Raw genomic sequence first — 26006 nt, 5'->3', positions numbered from 1 at the left:
ATGCCCCGCTCTCTTTCATGTTGATGAATATTGTTTATTTGAAATGATAATCAGACCACTACTGCAAAAGAAATGGTTACTATCAAGGCCTTGAAGCCACTTTTCTCCATGTCAACACTCTTTTGCTCTTTCGCTTTTTATGGCAGCACAGACAGCATCCTCATATAGCACAGCCTGTGTGTGCTGTGTTATTTAATTGAGTGCAATTACACTTTTGTAACCAGTAATCTGTAATGGATTACATCACGTAACTAATCAGCGAACTCAGGTCTCGTACTTTTTTCCCCTTCTATTCCTGGCCATAGCTCCCTCCAGTGTCCCACCGGGATGAACACATGCAATATTTCTAGTTTTTTTTGAGGCTTTTAAAGAGACACTCCATCTCCTCCTTTCCCATGAATCTGATTCATCTGCCGAGGCCTGTACCTCCAGATGTCCCGACAACAGCAGCTGCCAGCTGTATCCAACAAACATATATTACCATCTCTCCCTCTCTCGTTCCATTTCTCCCTCTCGCTCTCCTTTACGTAACCCCTTGTATCCCCCTCTTTCATCAAGTCCTGGCTTTCACTATCCATCCATCTTTCCCCTTCTCTTACCGCTCTCTACATCCTCCCCTTAGTTTCATGGAAAGGCAGTAAGGAATGTCCTGGCACGTCAATGGACTGTCATTAGCTACAGTCTGCTCACCGCTGGTCCTGGCCTACACATCTTAATTTCCACTGCTGTGTACACTTGTTGTCCAACGGGTACCATGGCAACCTGCCTCTGTTCGTAGTTACGGACCGTAGGTATGTTATCTGGGGGAAGAGGGAGGGAGGGAGAGAGGGAGAGGCAGAAAGACGGACGCACAGGACGGAAAAGCAATATGGGTAAGAGTTAAAAATGCCAGGCCACCTCCTAAAGCAGTCGGGGAAGTAAAAGAGTAGCGCCAACATTGACAGAGAGGAGGCCAAGCTAGCTCTGAGTGGCTGTTGGTCTTGGCCTGACGCTCTTCCCGCTGTGACGGCCCTCCATCTCCCAGCCAATTACTATGAGCTCAACCAGGGGACATGGCGTGCCTCAGAAAACAGACTTAGCCCGGCGTACAGTCGCACAGTCTGATCTCAAAGCAAACTATATCAAATATCTCACATTCATAATTATGTTGTGTAAACAAAGCTAATCAGTCATGGCAACCCGGCCGGGCGGTTTCCCAAACACATGCACTGAGACAAGTTGTGGAACGGCTACGTAGCTCACGCTGCCAGTGGAAACTCCGTATTAGAGCTGCGTTCCTGTGGTCAGCAGATGTTTTAGGCTGGACTCCTCTGAGACAGCCGGGTGGGCATGAGAGTTAAGTGTGATTAAGTTTGCACGGTTTAACCATGAGCACCTCCCTGCTGGTCATTATTCATATGTGTGGCAGTGTGCATAGGTTACGACCTCAGCTACTTTTCCAGCACTTGTCACTGTGTATTAGACACACATAATGCAATTAGCCTTACATTAAAGGCTAAAAAAATTGACTAAGTCCTTGACAAAACTGTATTTTTGGGGGGGGGGGGTTTCCCCCTTTTTCTCCCCAACTGTATCCGGCCAATTACCCTACTCTTCCGAGCTGTCCCGGTCACTGTTCCACTCACCACCTCTGCTGATCCAGGGAGTGCTGCAGACTACCACACGCCTCCTCCAATTCAGGCTCCTCGACTGACCAGAGGAGGCACTAGTGCAGCGACTAGGACACATACCCACATCCAGCTTCCCACCCACAGACATGGCCAACTGTGTCTGTAGAGACGCCCGACCAAGCCAGAGGTAACACGGGGATTCGAACCAGCGACCCCCATGTCGGTAGGCAACGGAATAGACCGCCACGCCACTCAGACGCCCTATAGAAAACTGTATTTTTATGGTTTATTGTTCCAGTGTGGCTCACAAATGCCAAATTGGAGTCAGGATTTTTACATTAGAAATGTCTTTGCACATACAGCAGGGACACACATTATCTTAATTTACCCAGTTGGGTGTGAATTTAAATTCCACCATTTTCAGTTCCCCTGATACAAGCAGTGATGCATTGTCTTGTTCAAGGACACTTGCATAATGCTGAGCACATTTGCTTTCGCTTACGGTGAGGTCTGTAACTGCCAAGCCAACCCTTCCCATCAATTTATGAGGTATCAAAATGAGAGAGAATAGTTGACTTCCCAGGTTCCTGTTGGAAAACGTTTTAAAAGAGGAAAAACAAATCAAACTGGAGCAGTACTCTCTGTAGAACCAAATCAAAGCCTCTTAAAACGCATATTCCAGATTAGGTGGAGAGAGATGTGAAGCACCTCAGCCCCTCCCTGCTCGTCGCTACAGATGGTTATCAGTGGTTGCCTGGTCTGCAGCTCTGACAGTGATCATATTCAGACGCATACCGTATACATGAACACACTTGTGCAAGCACGCATACATACAAGCATGGATACACACACACTGATGTCAGCCAACAGCCAAAAATGTGTATCTACAATGTGGGCAGATTAGTTTGTGCACACACACCAACACACCCAGAAACACAATAAAGGAAAGCAATCTTGCACTACATATAGACAAAAAAAACAAACCCCAGAACATTCACGCATCTGCAAGCATTTGCACGCACACACAAACACACACACACACGCACGCACGCACGCACGCACGCACGCACGCGCGCGTGCGCACACACAGAGCTGAAACACATGTGAGAGTACTTACCGGTGTTCCTGGCCCCTTGGGGACCCCTGCTCCAGACTCACCTATGTCGAATTTTCTTTGTAGTTCAACAGAGGGTTAGTCTACCGTAGCTGTAACATGTGTAATGTATTGTAACTCTGGGGAGAGAAAGAGAAGAGGGCAGACTGTTCTACTGCATTCAGGAAGCAGATTATTGACTTTGGTGAGAAGTGTGTATATGGGTGTGCGCGTGCACACGTCTGCATATAGTCACTTAAGCGTCAGCATCACTGAGTACCCTTAAATTGTGCACATTATACCGGCGCGTACACTGTGTGTATAGGAAAATTCAATCTCAGCCTATCAGGACACAGACCACTGACCCACGGTGAGCATACGGAGTCTGTTCCCCTTTGGGGCGTCTTAAATCCAGAAAAGCCAGCCACTTCACTCAGACAACAATGACCTTTCACGGGCTAAGAAGACACAACATTGTCTACTACTGCACTGGAGCATTGTCTTAAGAGCATGGCATCCTCCCCACGCGCTGCTCTTACCTTGCATTGGTATCGCCCCCCCCCCTTTTTCTCCCCAATTGTACCCACTCTTCCGAGCCGTCCCAGTTGCTGCTCCACCCCTGATCCGGGGAGGGCTGCAGACTATCACGTCTCCTCCGATACATGTGGAGTCGCCAGCCGCTTCTTTCACCTGAAACTGAATTTCGCCAGGGGGATGTAGCGCGTGGGAGGATCATGCCATTCCCCCAGTTCCCCCTCCCCCCGAACAGGCGCCCCGACCAACCGGAGGAGGCGCTAGTGCAGCGACCAGGACACATACCCACGTCCAGCTTCTCACCCGCAGACACGGCCCGGAATTGGTATCATTTCTGTGGAGAGCCTGCGATTTACAGAATAGCGAATGCATCTCTTATTTATGGTGCTCTCTTGACAAAGAGCCTGTTGAGGGTGTAGCTGAGTCAATATGTTGTTCATGTCATCTTTATTTTACTTTTTTTTTCTCTAGGTGAATATTTTCAAAACCTGGGTGTAATAGCTTCTGTTATGGTCTGTATCTCACCAACGTTGTTTAATGAAGGAATACGTAGTTCCGGTTTACTTGTTGTAGCAAGGGGGAATTCAATTAGTGACACACAAGAGATGCAGGAGTGACATGCTGCGAATTCGTGGCAAAAGTTGAGCAGCTCTCGAAAATGGTAAGACGTGTTGTAACACCCTCTATCCCTTGGTTAAGATAGCGCGTTTAAAAGTATTTTTTTCCTGGCTTAATTAAACTATGGAAATGTAACAATAGATCACTGCTAACATGTTCTGAGTTTTGCGATTGGTTTTGGTCGGTAAAAACGGCCATTAAATCTGTGTAATCTGTCGGGAGATTTTACCATTTGCATATTTCCTGACTTGCTGCAGGGGAATGAGAGAACCTGCCACTGTGTGTGAGCTGACTGTGCCCCATGCTACTTTCTTTAGGTGCGTTGTGGTGTTAAATTGTTATATTCTTGTGTACTTTTATGCAAGGACTGAATTGAATGAGTAGCCTAAAATAGTTTTCCATGTGTAACACCCGTCCCATGTAGCTATATAAAAAGCTGCTATGTGTAGTAGTACTCTGGGTGGAGCCTGGGTACGGTTTCAAACTAAATGGCGCTATTACCTGTATGCTTTTAAACTATTTTAATGCTACTCTATTTTAAACTAAAATAACTGGCGATGCCACCAAATATATAATAAACAAATAGCAATCCAACAGAAAACAGCTCTTCAAAGTGGTCCAACGGAGCTGTCCTCTCTTATAGTCTCCCGAATCAAATAAACAAATTAAAGCCGCAAGCGGCGTTGGGAGGGGTCCAAGCATTGGCACTGTTGCGCCCCTTATGGAGCAATTTGAATGGTTTTGTCCTCATGATCATATACCTTCACCCAACGTAAATAATTAATGCTATGATATGTGGGGGCCTTTTATACACCTAGCCTGTAATAGACTACCGTTTCAACATGAAACTAAACCGCTGTTGGTAATGTAATAAAGATTGAAGAATCTTGCTTCAGAAACAGTAGCCTACCCGAGTTTCCAACTAGATATGACAATGTCGGATTACTTGGGTCGCCTGTGTCCTAGACGATTACCGTAATTTTTTAAAATGTCGTAACACTTCCATTGCTTCAGAAACATGTGCCAGAGTTTCCAAAACTGGACCAGATGGTGTCTGATTTCTTGCGTCCTAGCTGACTGCCGTAAAAAGAAAAAGTATGTCGTTATACCCAGGTGTCCTGGCGTGTGGTATGTAGAGCTGCAGCGCTTCCACACCAAATAAGTCAAAATAGCGGGCAAACTATATGACTGACATAGGTGGTCCCAATAATAAAGTTGTTGAGCACATTGAGATGCATGGGTCGATTAAGTTTTGTGTTGATCTGACTTATGCTGTGGGAGTTATGGCCTTTTAAGCATGACCCTTTGTTATAGCGCCACCATCTGGCTGACATGGGTGATTTGTAGTGCCAGAGTAGTGGGGGGCCGTATGAATCCACCTACCAAATTTGGTTGGTCTAGGACTTATGGTTGCTGAGCCTCAGACACTTTTAGCTGAGAAACCGCGCCCAAACTAATACAAGTCAAAATGGCGGGCAAACTATATGGCTGACATATGTGGTCCCGATAACAAAGTTGTAGAGCACATTCAGATGCATAGGTCTGTGCAGTTTTGTGTTGATCTGACTTATGGTGTGGGAATTACGCATGACCCTTTGTTATAGCGCCACCATCTGGCTGACATAGGTGATTTGTGGTGCCTGAGTAGTGGGGGGGCCATAGGAATCCACGTACCAAAGTTGGTTGGTCTAGGACTTACGGTTGCTGAGCCTCACACACTTTTAGCGGAGAAAAATAATAATAATCCTAACAAATACAATAGGGTTCCACCAGCTTCGCTGCTTGGACCCCTAATAAATCACCTAAGCAACAAGTCCTCACACTACTTCGTGGCGAGCTAGCAATAGCTCGTCTAAACCAATTCTTCAAAGCTGAGCTAACTGCTGTTATGCTAATACTAATGGCTACTCGCAATTAGCAACACACTGCAAAGCTAACGGCTATTATGCTAACGGCTACTCGCGTTTAGCAACACAATGCAAAGCTAACGGCTATTATGCTAATGCTAACGCCTACTCGCGATTAGCAACACAATTCGTTTTTACATTATAACATGTAGCCACAGTATGAAAAGCAATACACAATCTCATATTTACCTGTTGCAGATCGCAAAAATCCGAACCCTTGGGATAACTGTTCGTCAACCACCAACTTGGGAACACATTTTGCTCTCGAACATCTGACCGCTCGCTTTCTGCCGTTCTCCAACGCACCAGACCTAACAGCTTACAACCAAGCCCCACCCTGCTACCTGAGAATGGAATTTGGGGTGGCCATCATGAACATGCCAGTTAAAACAAAGGAAAACATAAACTGACATAATGCGGCTAATCAAGTTAGGCTGTTAGACTGACTACACGTGCTTGGTCCTGTACATATTAAGCAAACTATGCTCATTTGCATAAACCCTTTAACTGTAAAGATTATGACTTTTCTATTTTATCCTTCCATATATATTTTTAACATATTTAAACATCATGAACTTCATTTTTAAAACTATTTATATCCTAAATGAATTTTAATCAAATGTATATGAATTTTAAGTGTCTAACTTAATTTTAGCCTATTTAATTCTGTCTAAATGCATTTTAGCCAGTGCTACATTTATTATTTTCATTTTTGTTTTTACTTTAACTAGAATGTGTAACCACTGTAAGGACAACGATTCTTTTAGTGTGCATATGCTTTATTTATAGTTGTGTTTTGTTATATGTATATTTTAAAAAAAAGTTGAGCAGGTCTTGTAAGTGGGGAGAGACAGTTTGCCAGTGTGTGAACTGACTGTGCCCCATGTTACTTCTTGTAGAATAAATGTGCAGATCCTGATTCCTGGTGTGACTGGCGTTCTTCAGTCTGTGGGCAACCATCTTACATCTGCTACAAGGGCTCTGGTTAACCGGCGGAGAGGCGAACCAAAGAGCCTTGGATTTCAATGACTGTAACCAGTTATATCCACAGAAGAATGTAAGATTCTGAAGGGTTGCTACTAAACCACTGAACTAACATACACTGCACTCATTAATGCAGAACTATAATAACTCTAGTAAGGTTAGACTGCAAGGTCATACTTGTATGCTTTAACAGTCGACTCTATAAACTACAGACTAAAAGTAGAGAATAAAAATGTCATGCAATGCATTTGCTAATGCTTAAAGCTAAATTGTTAACTGTTGTAACAACACTTAATAAGGGAAGCATAGCCTTTATCATAGAAACCATACACTTGTGGTTTAGTGCAAATCAATGACACCACCGTGGAGGTGTTAATGTTTTGACACTTGTGCACCAACGTGTTTTGATTACAGCATATACTCAGCGTTAGAAATTGCATCAAGGCTAAACAAACCTAATACCGCATGTTTCTAATTTGCACATATTACCCACACACACTAGCAACACATCCGTCGGTGCACACGCCAGGCCAGTTACAAACACATACGGTGGGTGGGGTGGTGTCTGGGGGGCCTCTGGAGCGTGAGATGTGTGCTGAGACCACACACATCAGCGGTCTTTACTTGCTCCCATTGCAATACCACAAATCCATGGTGCAGCGTGATGGGTCGGGCCCTGGAACAAATGGGGCCTTCCTTTTGGCTCGTGGATGACTGTTTATCCACCTGCAAACTGTTTCTGTGGACCACAACGCATCCCCGGAGTGAGACGCCGAGTCTCACAGGACTCAACAGATTCAACAGGCCATAGTGGAAGAGTCGAATAAAGTGATAAATGTCTCATTTTATCTCTCCCGCTCTTTGTCTTTGTCTCTTTCAAATTCCTGCTCTAAATCCCCCGGCAGCCACTTATTCTCTTTCCTTCCCCCTGTACAGTCCTTCATCTGCTCCGTTTCTCCCTTTCTGACACCCCCCCACCCGTCCTCCTTCTCTGCAGCCCACTTGTCACTAGCTCGCTTTATCTCTGCCCACTCCTTCAACCTAAAACACTTTTTTGCAAGTCTCTTCTCCTTCGTCTTTCCTCTCCATCGATGTCTCTGCATCGCTCTTTCCATCTTGAAGCCCCTCCTCCCATCATGCTCTCTCGCTTCATCCTGTCTGAGGCCTCATCATTCTGCCTGTGCCGTGACCCATTTGCTGGAAAAACTAAGATCTGATGGACCAACATGCTGTACACACAAGTACGTAACATACACCGACATGCACACGTGACGCCCAGACTGACATGAATTCACACACACTGCACAAAGCTTATAGGCGCAAACAAGAGGGAATCATTTCTCTCTCTCGCTCTCTATGTACCTTGCTCGCTCACTGTTCTGATGTCCTCCGCCGCCTCCTCCTTCATCTCCCTTTTCCCTCGTCTCATGTCTTCTGTGTGCTTCTTGCAGTGGCTCGTGTGGGAGGAAATGGTTTGCACAGTCCTATATGTGGAAACTGGCTGAGGAGATCTTGGGCTTGTATTCAAAGAAACAAATAACTTTAAACATGTTCGAAAGGGATGCCTGTCTGTGCATATGAAAACAGTATGGCGTGATCGCACCCCCTGGTTTTTAGTTTCATGTGTACCGAGTTTGACTTTGGCTGTGTTTGTAAAAAAAAACAAACAAACAAAGAAAACAAAAAAAAAACATGACCATTGCGTAGAACTAAAAAACGGCAATTTTGAGCAAAAGATCTTTAAGGTTTTGAGGATGAAAGGATTTTATATATGTGTGTGTGTGTGTGTGTGTGTGTGTGTGTGTGTGTGTGTGTGTGTGTGTGTGTGTGTGTGTGTGTGTGTGTGTGTGTGTGTGTGTGTGTAACGACCACGGATAACTAGACTCGCTAGCCCTTGGCTAACGGGTCGGACCCTTTAGTCGACTGGTTAACGTTGTCGCTCGTGGTGCGGGAGATTCGGGTTCGCGTCCCGGCTGCGGCGGTACCCGGGCTGCCCCCTAAATTCGCTACATTGGTGTCAGAAGTGGGACTTGCTGGTCAGGGTTAGGGCGCACAGAATAAATAATATAACCAATGCAAAGAGAGTATAGTATATACAAACTCAGGGCAGTGCCCTTTCATTACCAGTAGGGGGCAAAAGTGCAACATATTTATATAAAATACACTTTTTTTGTGGATTCCCCCCACCCCCTGTTTTCCCCTCCAATTGTATCCGGCCAATTCCGAGCCGTCCCTGTCGCTGCTCCAACCCCTCTGCTGATCCGGGGCGGGCTGCAGACTGATCCGGGAGGATCACGCTATTCCCCCCAGTTGCACCTCTCCCCTGAACACGCGCCCCGACCGACCAGAGGAGGCGCTTAGTGCAGCGACCAGGACACATACCCACATCCGGCTTCCCACCCACAAGACACGGTCAGTTGTGTCTGTAGCCAGATGTAACACGGAGGTTCAAACTGGCGACCTCCGTGTTGGTAGGCAACGGAATAGATCGCCACGCCTCCCGGATGCCCCGAAAGGATTATACTTTAGCATAGTCTTTTTTACCTAGCAGGTTTGAATAAAAGTCTTATCTTTTCTTTTTATAACTCCGATCCGTTATGGAAGAGTAAATCCATAAAGACACTCAGGAAATTTTAGTTAGAAAAAATAAATGACATATTCACGTACAGTTCCAAATGGGTTGTGTGACCATTTAATAGTTATTTTACAATTGGGTGTCATACAGGGTGTGGATGACGGAGTGACGTGAGGACAGTGTGGTTTTGCCAGTTTAGCATAGTGAACAGCGCTTGTGTGAGCTGGGGACCTTTACACCTTACACTGTTTCATTATTTGCAGCGGAATTATATTTGATGGCAAGATTACTTCGACTTTCAGTAACACCCTGTAAACGATGCAGCTCTTGGGCGCGCGCGCGTGCACGCACACACACACACAAGCATACGGGTACGCGCAGGACTCTGTTTAAACTCTTATTTCCAGAAATTTTAAATTAGATATGTTGGCTGGATTTGCACTTTGTTCCATTCACTTGCACCGAGTGCTGCAGCTCTTGTGTCCCATCCAGTGGCTGCCTTTTGGCCAGAGCACTCCCAGCCCGTGCCAGATGATATTGGCATAGCTCCTCTCATGGGCCATAAGCACATCCAAATCATACAGCTGGGACCGGCAGAAGAGCCGAGAGCATCAGAGCAGCTAAGTGGGCTCTTAACTCATTTAATAAGGGTACATCTTCGAACATGACTCCGGAGGTCAATATTGGAGAGAGTATAATGTGGAGGCTGGGGAACGCTAAATTGCTGTGACATGGGTATAAGCTCGATTCAGTTAAGTTCGAAAATGACCCTTGTCTCAGCAACCACAAAAGTCTGGGCGTATGTTAATAAATACTGCCTGAAGTTTGTGCAAAGGCAAGATGAGAGGAAGAAAGGGAGTGGACATAACAACCAGTCTGCTGCGAATGCCAAACTTAAACACCATGTTCAGTCGTGCGAGCTATGACCGTGCCCTCGGTGTCTCTCCATGTGGAGCTGCTTTCTGAAGAAACACCTTATGGGGGCACTGTTAACCTAACCTGGGCTGATGTCTGAAGGGGGCCGATTCAAATCCTCGGGAGGAGCGCCTGGGGAAAATCTGGGTGGAGGAACGAGAAGGAGTTAACGTACTCAGATCCCCCCTCCTTCCCCAACATCTGCTGCGGAAGCGCCCTTTGAGCAAGGCACCAAAACCCGAGCTGCTCCTTTGCAGCTCTACAATGGAATATTCCAGTAGGCCGCTCCGAGCGAGGTGCGAGGGGGTGGTTGTGACGCCCCCCCCGGTCACTGTAACTACCCCCCTGGGATGTTTGGATGAATAAGAACATCATTTTTGGTCAACCGCAGGGCTCTGTAAAGGAGGAAGGACCCTGATGGAAAAGCCATCAGGCGATGGCTTTCTTCATATCCTCGATTATTACCCATTGTCACTGGCGTATTGAAGGCGCAAATGGGCCCTTGGCACAGGCCCAGTGTAATGCCACCTGGGGAACAACGCCTTCCGTGCGGCCCACGGGATCTCATGGGAATTAATTGTTCCGCTAATGTCATTGTGGACTTCAATGGGCCTGGCTCCCGTCCCAATTCCTGCGATAGTACAATGACGGTAATTCATCCTGGAAATATTGAAACGAGTTGCTGTCTGATTGAAACGCAGTGTGTGTATGTGTGTGTGTGTCCGTTTCTGTCGCTCCCTCGGGGCTGGTGGCATTGTGGGACACAGGGCAAGATATGTGTTTTTTAATTTGTCCCCCTGTCATTTTGAGGAGCGTGTTTGGCAGAGATGCCGTGTTCTCACCTTGTTTATCAGGACGGGTTCTGAAGGGCAGCTCGTGATAACAGCGCCCCTCTCTGCAGGCAGAACACCAGTGGGACGAATTTAATCCACATTGTGGGACTGCTCGAATCCTGCATGTTTGTGTCTTGCAGAGGCTAGACGACGTTAGCTATGCGGTGACGCCTCGTGAATACGCGAGAGCTGATTAGAGCAGGAACACCAAGCATGCATTTTTCAACTAATTAAATATCCGCGTTTGGCTTCTTGTAATTAGCCTGAGTGGCCTAATGTTGCATACACACATTTGTAGATTAAGCAAATAATGAGCATCCCAAAAAACATAACGCATACCAACCTCCTCTTGGGTGATATTTAGATGATTTTAGCTCAGCATTGCAGATTCCCCCCCCACACACACACACACGGAGCTAATTATCTCTCTCTGCTGAATGTAAGCTAATTACAGAGCACCAGGTGTGTGTTTGCTTGCTGACTATCACAGATTCTTGATTGGATGTAAACCCTTTGGACCGCACCTGGAAGATCAGGGTCATATTGGGTCCCGGTCCCTATCAACCCAATTTCACAGCTTCAATTAGGCCTGGTGTAAAAATCAATTGTGCTCAACTAGCTGGAGCGTGAGACAACCGCCGTCATCTCATCGCCCCCGAGATCATTACAGTTGGTACAGGAGGGCAATCAACAAAAGGCCTTGTGTTTTGAGCTGTGACAGATCCTATTTATTACTGGTTGCTTTGGGGTAAGTAGCGCTGTTGAATAATCATCAGCACCTGTTTTAATCTGTTCAGCGCCACAAGAGAGTCATGAAGAACCACACTTAACTGGCTTTCCAGTACGTTCCTGTGGGTATTTAAACTTTTTTACAGCCCATTGTATTGCAGTACGTGAAAATCCCCACTCGTTTGGGAACCGAGCTGACCAAACAAAATCATAACAGGAACTTGCACAACTCGACAATATCACCTATAGTAGGTCTGTGTACAGAGACCGCTCCTCCAGTGTGTACTCAGCCCTCTGAATTACACATTACATGTGCCTGTTGTCACTGGGAGGATCTGTCAGGATTTGCCGCCATCTCCTTATCCGGGATACCTGAAAGAACGTGTTCATCCCATATAAATGCACATTTGTCGGGTGGCGTGAATTGTAAGCAGGGACCGATACATTCGGCTTCACGTCCGGGCTTCTCCGTCCTAATCTCTGCACATTCAGCATATGGAGGCTGGTTGATGGGAAAAAGGCCGGGTGTGTTGTTGTGCTGAGTTTTCCCCAAGCAGAGATGTCCTTAATCTGGGGTCTCTCTCTCTCTCACCCCCTCTCTCTCGTCAGTGAAATCCACACAGCAGATAACATCTGTGTTGGAATGCTGCACCCTTGTGGTGCTCCGCCGCCACGTCTCTCTCTATATACCAGATAAGGAAGCTGCTTGGCTGCAGGGGAGTGAGATTGAATCTGTGGCATCTCATTGTGTAAAGGATCCGGCTGCCATTTTTTTCTGGAATTTGACAGCCATGGTGTGTGCACAGTGAAAAATAATAATAATAATACCCAAACTCTTAGGACCATGGAGAGATCTTTGAGAAGAGTAAAATGTTTAAATTATTATATGTAATGCTGTTATCTTTTTCCCCCCTTTTTTGCAGTTACATTCGACAGCCAAGGATAGAAACAAACAGATAATCTGGATTTACAGTGTGAAGATATGGCACTTTCTCATAACCAGAAATCCAAGTATGTACAGCCAGCGAACGCAAGGCGTTGTGTCTCCTGACAGGCCGAGATTTGCCTGCACATACATAGGCACGCATGCAGGTACACCCAGTTAAACCCAGCCGCTCCATTCATCTTTACAGGCCTCTGAGGTGTGTTGTCATTTCCGGGTTCTCGGATTATATCCGAATCGATTTTTCAGCTGTGGTTAAAATGAATAGGGTTTTTAAAAATATATTGAGTAATATAAGTAGAAATAACACGGGATTATTACATATTTCAACATGTTAGTGAATTAGTTAACATTATAGACTAACAACCATGGACGTTGCGTATTTGCGCTACAAGAGGCTCAGAAGCAGTGTCGTGGATGTGCTGCCGGTAGCCGTGGGCAGCAAAAGCTAAGCTAACAATATGCTAAATTATTTTAACGCCGCTTCGAAACCGATCAAAATCCATGTCCTCCAATTCAGAAAACACGAGGGACTAATTCTCAAAAGTGAAAAGGGTAAATTTCCTTTGTCCACACATACATGGGTATTTTTTTAAAACGTAGTTTCAGGTCACTGAAAACAGACCGTTTGGAAAACTTCCAGGGAGAAGATTTTGAGAAACTCCGTGAAGACGGGGAAAACGGAGTTTTTGGCTTGTTGTTGGGTTTTTTTTTCTTCAGGCTCCTGATTGGCCAACATGGCTTTTAGGGTTGGGGTTATATCGCCGCCTGTTGGTTTGGCATGCTCTTACAGCACATTCATTGCGTTGAGTAGCATGTGTTTTTGCGTTTTAATTTGGACGGATTTTTTTTTAAACAGTGCTTGTGTGGATGGGTTTTAGTGTTGCACATAGTAAGAGGCAATTGGTTTACCCCCCTTTTTCTCCCCAGTTGTACTTAGCCAATTACCCAAGTCTTCCGAGTCGTTCCGGTCGCTGCTCCACCCCCTCTGTTGAGCCGGGGAGGGCTGCAGACTCCCACATGCCTCCTCGATACATGTGGAGTCGCCAGCCGCTTCTTTTCACCTGACCGTGAGGAGTCTCCCCAGAGGGACATAGTGTATGGGAGGATCACACTACCCACTACCCCCCCCCCAACAGGTACCCCGACCAACCAGAGGCCGCTAGTGCAGCAACCAGGACACATACCCACATCCGGCTTCCCACCCAAAGTCGCGGGCTCCTGGAGCCTATCCCAGCAGTCATTGGCCAGCAGGCGGGGAGACACCCTGGACAGGCCGCCAGTCCATCACAGGGCCAACACATTCATACCTAGGGACAACTTAGTATGGCCGTTTCACCTGACCTACATGTCTTTGGACTGTGGGGATGACTGCTGGGATACGCTCTAGCATCCCCACGACCCTGAGCGGGATAAGCGATTTGGCTAATGGATGGATGGATGGCTTCCCATCCGCAGACACAGCCAACTGTGTCTGTAAGGATGCCCAACCAAGCCGGAGGTAACATGGGGATTCGAACCGGTGATTCGTGTTGGTAGACAACGGAATAGACCGCTACGCTACCCGGATGCCCCCTCCCCCCTTTAAATTGTACTGAAACAGGGTTGTATCCGAAATCCCTTACTTGGGTCTGAAATGTACGTCTCGCTTTAGAGGTCTCGGTAAGAGCCTGCCGCTGCCTAAGCGGAGACACCTCGCTGGTGGACTCTTGGCTACTGTTCAGCTGTGCCATTGACGGTGCAGACGTCCCTGGGAGGTGACAAGGACAGCCATTGATTGGCCTTAAATGAGAGCGAAGGAGAGGATTGATCGCCATCGATCCACTTCTCCCTCCGGCAGCCTCCTCTGTCTTTGATTATGAGCACTTTACGCCCAATCAAGCACGAGTGAGCCACGATGGGGGATATCCCGTTGAGGGATATTAGCTCCATTTGTGAAGGCTGTAATTATGACGGGATGTGGGGGGGACTCAAGGTCAACACACGGCTGGTGCCATCAGGCTGGATGATAATAATAGGCCCTCCTACGGCTTCACACTGCAATTTAGTTATATAGATAATAGGCTATGGAGAGGTTGGTACTGCTGCTGGCTGTGTGTGTGTGCTTCTTTGAGGACGCTTGGTGCATAATAAACATCTCCATAATAATGGCTTGAGGACAGTAAAACAGCTCGCTGTGATGAAGCGCAGTAATTTGCGATGCAGATTGAAAAATAACAACGCTCCTTTCTGCTTTTTTTTCCACATTTTTTTATTGAAAGCTTCATCAGAGAGAGAGAGAGAAAAAAACTCATAAAACCGAAGTCAAATCCTAACATCCACAGATGTACAGATAGTTCTCAAAAGATCACACACGCCGAGCAGCATGTGTGAGGCGTGACCATGTCCTCCTCTGTGCTGAAACAAAGAAAAGCGCGAAAACAAAGAAAACCAATCCAAGAAAAAGATAAAGAAAAATCAAAAAACCAAAATTTAATGAAAACAAATATAAACCGCTCTGCTGTCCTAATAAATATTTCCTCTTTTTATCTGGTCAAACTCTGTGCTGTGTAGCGCTTAACAATTTTGTAGGCCATTTCCTAATGATCTTTACCGAGAGCTTCACCCTCGGCTTTGGTTTCGGTTCGCCGGGAGCTGTTTTAAACTCAGCAAGGAGTGTGTTGGTTGGCTTGCCGACTCACTGGCCGGCTGAACTCCTGGGGATGTGTGGCCAATCGATAGCTCTCTGCAAAGGTGGACTGAAGCATCAATTAAAAAGCGTGAGGGCCCTCTCCTATAAGGGGTAGTTTGAGCAATTTTCCCACTGCATTAAGGTGTGTGGAGCGAGAGAGAGAGAGAAGGGGGGGTAGTGTGTGTGTGTGGTGTGTGTTCGTGTGCATGTGATCGACCTTTCGAGCAGCCCAGGACTCTGAACAACCGTTTCGCTAACACAGACTCCACATCTGGAAGGGCCCTGCCTCCATTCGCAAAGAGTGAATCCACAAGAACCTTGTATGACACGAAACAGCCATGGGAGATTCATTCCTATGATAGCCAAGAGGACATACCACATAAATATGAGCTCAGCATGGCAGCATTGATTGATACAGACAGTGAGTGTGTGTGTGTGTGTTTGTGGAGCGAGGATCAGTTAAAAAAAAAAGCAGCTTTATTGTGTATTACAGAGTAGCCAAGGATGGCAAAGCTTCCCTCGTAGACGGCACAATTGGACTGAAAGGGGGAGTGAGTGAGAGGGAAGGTGAAGCACTGCGTCCCCTCACTCTGCCCATTAAGCTACGCTTAGCGAGAAACATGCATCAACCGGTACCGAGGATCCATCCTTAGCAACTGTTTTTCGCCTCGCTGGGACGCCGGACGTGTGAATCGAGCAAGTGTCTCGGGTAGGTTTTCAACTACAGACGGCTAAACTGAACTGACATTCAAATAGTCGTTTATTACTGTACTATGCATGTTCTGGCATTGTGCTGCTTATTTTGCTATCTTGTGTGGCAAAAAGCAACCATGCTTAAGTAATTGTATACAACCGATAAAGGAGGGGGGAAAAAAAGGACTTTGAGTGCTCTTGAGCAAAAGTCTGCTTTTCAAGTATATATTGCCTGCCAGCAAGGACTCCTTCCACCTTCTTCGAATCCCCCCTAGTAGATGTATGTATAACATATATAGCGATATAAAAAAAAACCTGTGATAGTGGCAGTGGGCTGCTCAATGGTTCTGGATCAGCTAAACCAGTTACAGATGTCAGACCAATACAGCCGGTGGTGGTGGTGGTGGTGGGCTTGGGGGTGAGGGGCCTATGACAGTTTAACAGTCTTCCTCAGTGCTAGCTAACCCTGAGAGAGGCTGGCGTTGACTTGAGCCGAGTGAAGAGGATCAAGTCACCTGAAGGGGGGGGGGTGTGGCTGGTTGTTGGAGGGACAGTTAAAACGATGTCGCATGCACAAACTTGGTAACCACAGGAAAGGTATACGAGAGGTAAACGAATGCGGCTCAATGAGGCGGATGTGTAGGTGTGCAATTGTGTGCATGTGTGTGAGAGAGAGAGAGACAGAGAGAGAATGTGTGTGTGTGTTTCATAAAGGGTCAGCGTGTCTCTTTAATTAGAGGTCCAGCTGGTCACCTGTAGAGGAAGGGACTTTGGCGACTGCACTGCGTCTGTCTCCGTCACACACTGCTGCACGAGGACGGAGAAACTCTGGGCTCCAACCACTTTTGCCCGGCAACAGGAGCTAATGATCTCTCTTTCTTTCTCTCTTTCAACCCCCCCCCCCCTCTCTCTCTCTATAGCTGGCTGCTGGTTTGTGCTGACACATGAGCTGGCCGGGAGCAGAGTGTTCCCACTGCAGCCTTTTTTTTTTAACTGCAGTTATGCTTTTTGTACAGTTCCATCAAAGTATCGGTATTCCGTGAAGGTGTCTTATTGTGCTATTAACAAAGCTCGTCCGGTCCAGGTAAGCTCCGAAACCTCGGCGGAGAACCGATTCGGTTCGCGACGTCAGAGGGAAGAACAGTCGTCGGTAATGTTCGCGCCTTTCTCGAATCTCAAACAGCAATTCGGGAGAGCTCATATCGCCTTGTTTGTTTGTTTTGTTTTTTGTGCATTGTTTTCATAATCTCATGGCTATTTGTAATCTTTCGCCGCCTCGTTAGTATCTCGGTCACTCGCGCTCTCTTATCTGCGACTACTGCATCTTCACTCCCGTTAGCCTTCCAAGGCCCCTCCTCCCCCCCCAAGCTTTCGGAAATAGCAGCCGTAGAAGTCAGTCGTAATGGGGAGGAATTAGTTATAGCTACACTTGAACCGTGACCCGTCCAGAAGTTTAACTGTTGAGTGGATCGACTTTCGACACACACACACACACACACATGCACGCACACGCACTAGCTTAAAACTGGACAAGTCGGTGTGCAGCAGCTCTTCTGTTCGTGGGTGATGAGAAAATGAGAACTCCGCAGCACGGCTAGCTAGCTCATGCCGCGGTGACGAGCAGATCGCCGACGGACAAGCTGAAGTCGTCCGCACGTCGGCTAAAGCGGAGCGGAGTGCAGGGTGGGGCGGAATAGTCACCCACCCGGAGATGAGAGCGGGGTGTCGAAGCCGGTTACGAGAAAGCAAACGCAGACGCCCGAGGGACAGAGCGGATGAAAGGATGTCAGTGTAGGGTGGAGTAAAGAGGCGGGTGCCGACTTTAATGGACAACAAACTGCTGGACGGTTCCGAGCTGATTTCGATGAGGAAAGTTTGACCTCTGACCTCTGTTGGCGGATGGAAGATGCGGGGCTTGCTTAAGAACATACGACGAGTGTTATTTTTATGATGGGGTTAGTGGTTCCATTTGTGGTAAACATACACAAAAAAACAAAACAACAACAACAACATGTGTATGGCTTTAACAGTGCAATTCGCTCCAAGGACCTGTGTACCTTTTTCTTGGGTGTGTATTAAATAGACAAGTGGCCTGTTAGATCGGATTCAAGTTGATCAATTGATCAGCAGTGGCCGGCGCATCACGGAGACCAGTGGACACAACAAAGGCACAAGCCCTAGACAGCTTCCTCTTTAGCACCATAGAGCAGCTTTGTGTAGCATTTCCTTAGCACAACTTGTTCAAATGAGCTCTTTCGTGTGCTTTGCTAGTTTCCTCACGTATCGCACAGATAATACAGTATTTGGAATCATTTGGAAGCTTCGTTGAAGGCACTCGATATACAAGGTGATTGTTACTTACAAACATCGTCGTGCACGATGACAAGAGACTGCCCACAATGTACACGGCACACTGTCGTTTCCCAGGATGCAGCACACCGCTAGGTTGACTGTTGGATGAGTCACATGAGCCGTAAGAGTTCACTTGCACTTGTCACCAAACAAAAAGCGCCCTCTCTGTCGAGAAGAAAGGGGTCTTTCGAGAGACATCAGAGTGGAGCCTATTGCCCCGGAGGGAGACAAATTGGCCCCCGTCAAGCCTCATTGCGAGACTGATGGAAATTGGTTTGTGGTTCTGCTTCTGCACCATCCAATAAAGAGAAGAAACCTCAGAAAGAGAGAGGGGGGAGAGAGAGAATGGGGGTGTTTTAGCCTGGCCTGGCTTTGCCACATTAATGGTGCCAGTGAAGCAGTGAAAGAAAAGGGGGTCTTTTTAGTGTTGTCGCACCATGGCGGGGCAGGGCAGACGGGCACAGCTGAGTGGACCAGACACACAGCACTCCAGACACACGCAAGCTGCGGTAATGGGAGTACAATGGCTGCTGTACCACAGGCAATTTCTTCAGGGACGATCCTCAGAGATGGAGTCATTGAACATCTCTGGGATGGAGACCAGTGATGATGAGATAGTTATTGTTTGTTGTCACGCCGGGCACAACTGGGGATGTGAGTGACACTCTGTTATAGGAGAGTCAGGAGTTACCACTGAAGCTTTGTTATGGCGGTGGTGGGGAACCAAGTTGACTCCCATGGGTGTCTTTCTGTTGACCTCACAAATCCCACGCTCCCCACCGACCACCACCCAACAACACGTCATTCAGGAGGTTAAAGAGCGACAGAGCTGTTCAACACACCCTTCCATGTCTGAAGTCACAAGAGTCACAGGGTTACTGCGGCCTCATGAAGGTGTTGCACCAAAATCAAGCTAGCTAGATTATAAGAAAGAAGAAGAAAGCCACTTTATTTTGTCATTGTATTCTTACAACGAATGTCTTCTGGATTTAACCCCTCCTATTGTATAGGAGCAGTGGGCAGCTGCAGCGCACAGGGACCAACTCCAGTTCTTCTTTCCATTGCCTTGCTCAGGGGCACAGGCAGGAGTATTAACCCTAACATGCATGTCTTTTTGATGGTGGAAGGAAACCGGAGCACCTGGAGAAAACCCACGCAGACATGGGGAGAACATGCAAACTCCACACAGGAAGGACCTGGGATGGCCTGGGGTTCGAACCCAGGACCTTCTTGCTGTGAGGCAACAGTGCTAACCACTGGGCCATCGTGCCCATCTATGCTGCGTATAGATGTCCAGAGATGACATCCATTTAGGCAGATTTGATTTGCTCTGTTCACACCTGGGTGAAATACTAGTCCCATTTATTCTTAGCAAATGGGAGAAACAACCTGGATGGCCACATGGGTCTACCTTGCCGCATTAGACAAAGAAAGCCAGGGAATTAACACTTCTTTGCAAAGCATTTGCAATTCAGTATTAGTATATCATTTTGTTTTGCTGACAATTTCAGCGTTGTCTGTACGCCGTTAACCCCGTCTCACCTGTGCTCCGAGCAGCGTACAACAAATACAGGGGAATTACTTGCAGCGACCATTAGGTCTGTGATTTGATCTACTAGATCTGGCTCTGTTTGGATGAACAGAGACAACGTAATGGTCCAAAAAGCCAGCGAAGACATAGATTCCAAGAACCAGGCTCAGGGGGGGAGAGACAGGAAGAATAGTGTGAGTTCAGTAATAGTTATGACACATTCAATGAAATAAAGAGAGAGGAAAAAGTCGAGGAAGAAATCATCGGGATGACTCGGCAAGAAGCAATGCACCAGCGGTCACAGAGCGGGAAAAAAAAGTGACATTCCGCCGATCGGTTTCCCAGGTTATCGCCTCCGAATGTGAGCGAGGTGGAATGCACCCACCCCGTGGTGTGTGAAAGCCTCATGAACGGGACGTGGTGGATAAGAGAAATGAAAGAGGATAGGAGAGAGACATTTGGTAAAACTGCCATTGGTTGCATCACACATTCAAATACTGTTTGAGGTGCACGCATGCGCGTGCGTGTGTGTGTGTGTGTCTGACAAGCTGGATGCATGTTTGACTGAGTGTGTGTGAGCGTGTGTCTCTTACAGGAAGGGTGTGGCCTCAGGCATGTAATGGTGCCTGTGGGTTTTTGTGCAATAGTGTGTGCGCATGTTTTGCCTTTGTGTGTGTTTGTGTGTGTGTGTGTGTGTGTTTGTGCGTGCCTGCGTCTGTGTGTGACAGTCTGGACAACCATGGAAGATTAGCTTAAAACCGGTCAAAAGAAAACGTTGAGAAGGATCGTAAGGACTGGTCCGGCCATCAAGGTCAAATTAAAAACAACAATGACAACAGCAACAACAACAACAATATCAACATTAACAACAACATCAACATCAACAACATCAACAACGACAAAATCAAACTGAGAAAAAGGAAGGAAAAACAAAACAAAACTCTGGTTCAGAGTGTCTCTTCATCTTTGGTATAAAAATGGCCATCCTTGGGCTGCATTTGATCCACATCTAGGAAAGACTACAGAAATTGTCAACAATTTCTTCTATTGCTTTTGCACTGATTGGTTTAAACCGTAAGCTCCTACTGTATATCTACTTTTTTTTTTTTTTACATTTTTTGAATTTTTTTTAAACTGCCAGATTTTTTTTTCTTCAGAATTCTTTTTAAGTTTTTTTTTGTCATTTTTTTTCTTCAGTTTTTTTCCTCTTTTTGCAGTGTGACAAGCAAAGCGGGCTAAAAACATCTTAAAGCTCATAAAAAAGGTAAAATGTCGCAGATAAAAAGCACTAATGTCATCAACAGCAACCTCGCCATGTAAAATAATAATCATGATAATAAAAACAAAAAAATAAAACAAAGTTCAGCATTTGCAACAGGCTGCATCTTCTGCAATGCAGCACACTTTCTTATGTTTGTTTTTTTCTACTTACTGTGAAAAAAATCTCTTCTTAGCACCCAACCCGACCCCCCCGTCAGAGCCGCCCCCCCCCACAGACTTTGTTTTCTTCTGACACTTTGTTACCTCTGATAATTATCAAAGTTTTCTCTGAATGAAGAAAGGAAAGAAAAAAAGAAAGGAAAAAAAACAACTCTTCTCTATTAAATCTGTACAGTTTTATGTTATAGATTCTTTTTTCCCCGCTCTTCGACCCCTCGCGTGCCTTGTACCCTCCTAGTGGTCCAAGAGACTGATTTCCTTTGCTTTTATTTTCCAACCGGACGTCAGGCTTTCTTTTTTTTTTTCCTTTTTTTTTTAACTCTGTAAAAAGTTTCTGCCGCCCTTCAAATTAAGGCCATGAAGATTCACGAAAGAAAAAAAAAACAAAACAGAAACACTTTGTTTTTGAATATATCTAGAAAACTAAAATTTAACACTAGAACATAAAAAAGAGTGAAAAGAAATAGTAGCTTAATATCTGAGGAAGACAATCTCTGTGTGTATCTCAAACTTGACTCCCCCTTCTTCTTCTTTTTTTCTAATTACAAAATAAACCTCATCGCCTACCAGCGCATTCAACATTTTTTTTGTCGTTTTTTTTTCATTATATATTTTTTTTAATCAGGTGAGAATTCTTCTTTTTAGAAACTTTTCAAGCTTCGGCCCAGCCCTTCCGGCAGGTTCCCACACTAAACAATTTCACTTCTTTGCACTGTGCCCAGCAATATTTCCCCATCCTCCGCTCTCTTGCTCTCCCTCTTGCCGTTCCTTTCTTTTCTCTTTTTTCTCCTTTTTCTGTTTTTTTTTTCTTTTTTCCTCATAGGCCAGGTAGGAAATTAAAAAGTGTCTCTTTTTTGGTGCCTGGGCAATCTGGAAGCAATCTCTTTCCTCTTTCTCTTTTCCTCACATTCTCAGTGCAGCCACCTTCCTGTCTCAAGGCAACGCTGTCACAGGAACATTCTCTCAGGCCGTCGCTATCTGATGAGAGAGAGAGAGAGAGGGAGAGAGACACACACACACACACACACACACACACAAAGGGAGAGAGAGACAAACAGAAACAGAGAGACAGAGCGAGAGAAACGGAGAGACAAACGGGTAGAGAGAGACACACAAACGGAGAGAGTCAGAGTGAGACAGACATACGAGAGAGAGACAGAGACAAATGGAGAGAGACACGTACACAGAGAGAGAGACACACAAACAGAGAGAGGGAGGGAGAGAGAAAGAGACAAACAGATACAAACAGAGAGACAAGAGAGAAAGAGAGAGAGGGGTAGAGAGAGAGAGAGAGAGAGAGAGAGAAGTTGCAATCAAAGCACAATATTACAAACACACACGAGCGATAGAGTTGACAGCTGACAGCCCGGTGGGAAAGAGGAGAGAAAAAAAGATGACGCGCGCTTCACAGAGCCGATCGGGTCAGCAGGCCGCCTTGACAAAATGACAAACAGATGACAACAGCAGCCTGGAATAATTTGAATAGTGTGCCGATGGCGTCAGATTTGTTCTCCAACAGGTAACTGGGCATCACAAAAACATCTCTCATTTGTTTGCTCGTGCGTCTTTGCCTGGCTGTGAGCTGACGGGAGCTGGAAAGCCGCCGTCGTGTGTTGGGAGTTTTCGCGGCACTCACTTGGACTGGTATGAATAAGCAGAAACATGGTCGCCGGCGCTGTCCACCTGGATCTGTTGCTGCTGGCCAGCCACTTCCTGTGATGAGGGCGCCACCGTCTGAGGGGAGGCGTCCGTCACCACTCCCTGTGGGCACACACACCGGAAAACGTGTTGCAGCCACCATCCATCTCAAGCACTTCGAAATGAAAAGCGTGCACATGTGCAAAAAACGAAACCTGTTGTTGCTGGGTTTGTTTTTTTTTTAGGAGAAATTCAACGGAGAGGACGTTATCGCGTAGCAAGTTAACATGAGAAGTTACGCTTCTAAATTGCCGGCTCTCTGTCTGCAGATATGGAAGTCAAATGCAATGTAAATTAGTAATACGCTTAAGCCACTTTCCATGCCGTCACATTGCAGCATTTAGTTTTCCGGCACCGCTGTTCACATATGCAACTTCGCTCTGTAAGATTTGTGCACAGCATTTGTTCACGCACAACATGGCAGTGCCTTCTGTCTCACTACACCCTGCTCCTGTGGGACGTCCTCCATTTTTGTCAAAGACTACCGCATCTTTCGCCGCACCGCACAGCCGACCGTCGAGCTCTCGTTCCTAGGTCGGTCCACTCCCCCACTTTTTAACAATGTGGTCTTACTCTTACTGGTTTGCAGCTAGATCTCCCGCTCTGGGCACGGGCAGGGTGCATACACACATTCCCACTGAGAGGTTCACTTGCTTCCATGAAAGCATCTCACCTAAGATCGACTCTGCCAATCCTCTGACTTTCGTCCGAACCATCATCGTTCAGAACGGTTTCCGCAATTGTTAGTAGATCTCGAGTCGGCAAATCGCTGACACGACTTTTCCGGAGTATCCGCTTCACGCTGACAACACGAGGCCGACGTGTAAAAATGGCCACGCAACTTACAGATTACGCTGTGTGTGTGTGAGAATGGGGCTTTATGAATATAAATTGAACTTATTTCCCCTATAGTTCATTTTTCTTCCAAATTTTACTTGCTAGAGACTGTCAAGGCGACTATATGCAGTAATTCTTCCCCGACAAACCCTTTTTAAAGTGTCTCGCCTTACCGATAGCTCCTATCATTGAGTCATCTCAATCACCTTTAACAAGCTCTCAAGGATACTGCATCCTGTCCATACATCAGCCCTGCAGACACCGGCTGATACACTGATATATATCCTGCTACCCACGCCGGCACTGAGGGGACGACAGTGAGGATGAAATAGGTAAGGAGCACCGTGGGCTAAACTACAACTACATCTGTCTCTCCCATCCATCCGGCTCCTTTATGAGCAAGCTAGCGACCTCCCAAGGAGGAGGGAGAAGGGCAGAGGAGAGTGATGGCTCTGTCAGGGGAAGCTGTCATCGGCCGTGGCTGGTGGGCTAACCAGAGCCCCGCGGCTGAGGGATGTGTGTGTTGTAGAGGGCGGCCGAGCCGCTGCCCGGCCTTCCCCTGGCCTGGCGGAGGGAGGGAGGGAGAGAGGAAGAGAGAGAGGGAGACAGCACCCTGGCAGTGTGTCTCACTTCAGCTCCTGTCATCTGATACACGACTGATAGTCCATCTGAATACGACCGCGCTGTCAGCCGCCAGACAGCCGCCCGCGTTTCTCTCCTGCCTGCCTGCCTGCCTGCCTGCCTGCCTGCCTGCCTGCCTGCCTGCCTGGCCGGCTGCCTGCTTTCCGCGCTCATCATTTCTCAGGCTGGACCGCCTGACCTACCGCAAAGCTCAGACATCAACCGAGGAAGTGACAAAGTCTGTCCTGCACTTCAAATGTCTTTCTCAAATGCCATAAAACTTGTGACTCATCGTGCCTCGCTTGCAGTTTTCATCCGTTATTTGTCGACAGTGTGAGGCCATTTGTTTACAGGATGAGAGCAATTTACTGTGCACTTCAAATATAATCCGTCTATTTAATGAGTCTGTCTGTGTTGATGTGGTGAGCTTGTTTAGAAGTGTGTGTGCGTCTGTGTGTGTGTGTGAGTAGGCTTGTGAGGTGTAATGACGCTCTACGATACATATACATTCGTCAGGTCTCTGATTACGGGTAAGTACCGTGTGCGTGCGTGTGGGTCTTACTTCGACAGGGACGGCTGTTGGAGGCACAGGAGTGTACTGGGGAATGTAGGTCCCTTGCATAGGCGCCGCGGCGGCAGCAGCAGTCATGTACTGTAACACACACACACACACACACACACACACACACACACACACACACACACACACACACACGCACACATCAGAACTGCTCCGTGTGTGCTAGTTGCTGTTGCATCACAGAATCTGTTACAGTCACCTGCACTTCCTGAAAGAAGACAATGAATTAATTCCGATATCCAAGAAGACATTAAACCAATCATTAAATTGTGCGACAGTCCACTCGGTATACAACGTGCCACCATGTGATGTGCTCACACAGATATTCTGAAATTTGTGTGGAATGATAAAAAAACAAAAACAAAAAAAACTCCACTATGCATCATCTCCAACAGGGGTGTTGCCACCAGAGACGATCAATATCGGCGAGGCCTGAAAATCTCATTCCAGTCAATTAGCTCAGAAAACAATGGCACGCGGGCTTGCTATGCTCTCAGCATCCCTAAGAGGGCACTAAGAGAATGTGTGTGCGTGCGCGTTTGGCTGGAAAAGCTGGAGAGAGAGAGAGAGAGAGAGAGAGAGAGAGAGAGAGAGAGAGAGAGAGAGAGAGAGAGAGAGAGAGAGAGAGAGAAAGAGAGAGAGAGAGAGAGAGAGAGAGAGAGAGAGAGAGAGAGAGAGAGAGAGAGAGAGAGAGAGCGGGGTTTCTGCTGGGGCAGAGAGCAGGCGAGGTAGGCCCCACGTTGGCCCTCTGACACGGCCGGCTGAGGAGAACACGGAAAAAAAAAGACAAAGTAACGAGGGAATGAGCGAGGAAGAGAGACAGATGGAGAGATAGAGCAGAA

General features: G+C 46.8%; 1 pseudogene; it reads right to left on the bottom strand.

Moving 5' to 3' along the window:
• Nucleotides 1–22193: 22193 nt before the first annotated feature.
• The window catches only part of LOC130128399 (RNA-binding motif, single-stranded-interacting protein 3-like), a 219471-nt pseudogene continuing 215658 nt past the window's right edge, over nt 22194–26006 (bottom strand).

Source organism: Lampris incognitus, chromosome 18 (assembly GCF_029633865.1).
Source record: "Lampris incognitus isolate fLamInc1 chromosome 18, fLamInc1.hap2, whole genome shotgun sequence".
Taxonomy (NCBI): Eukaryota; Metazoa; Chordata; class Actinopteri; order Lampriformes; family Lampridae; genus Lampris; species Lampris incognitus.
The sequence above is the reverse complement of the archived record's forward strand: the minus strand, read 5'-3'. Positions and strand labels throughout refer to the sequence as shown.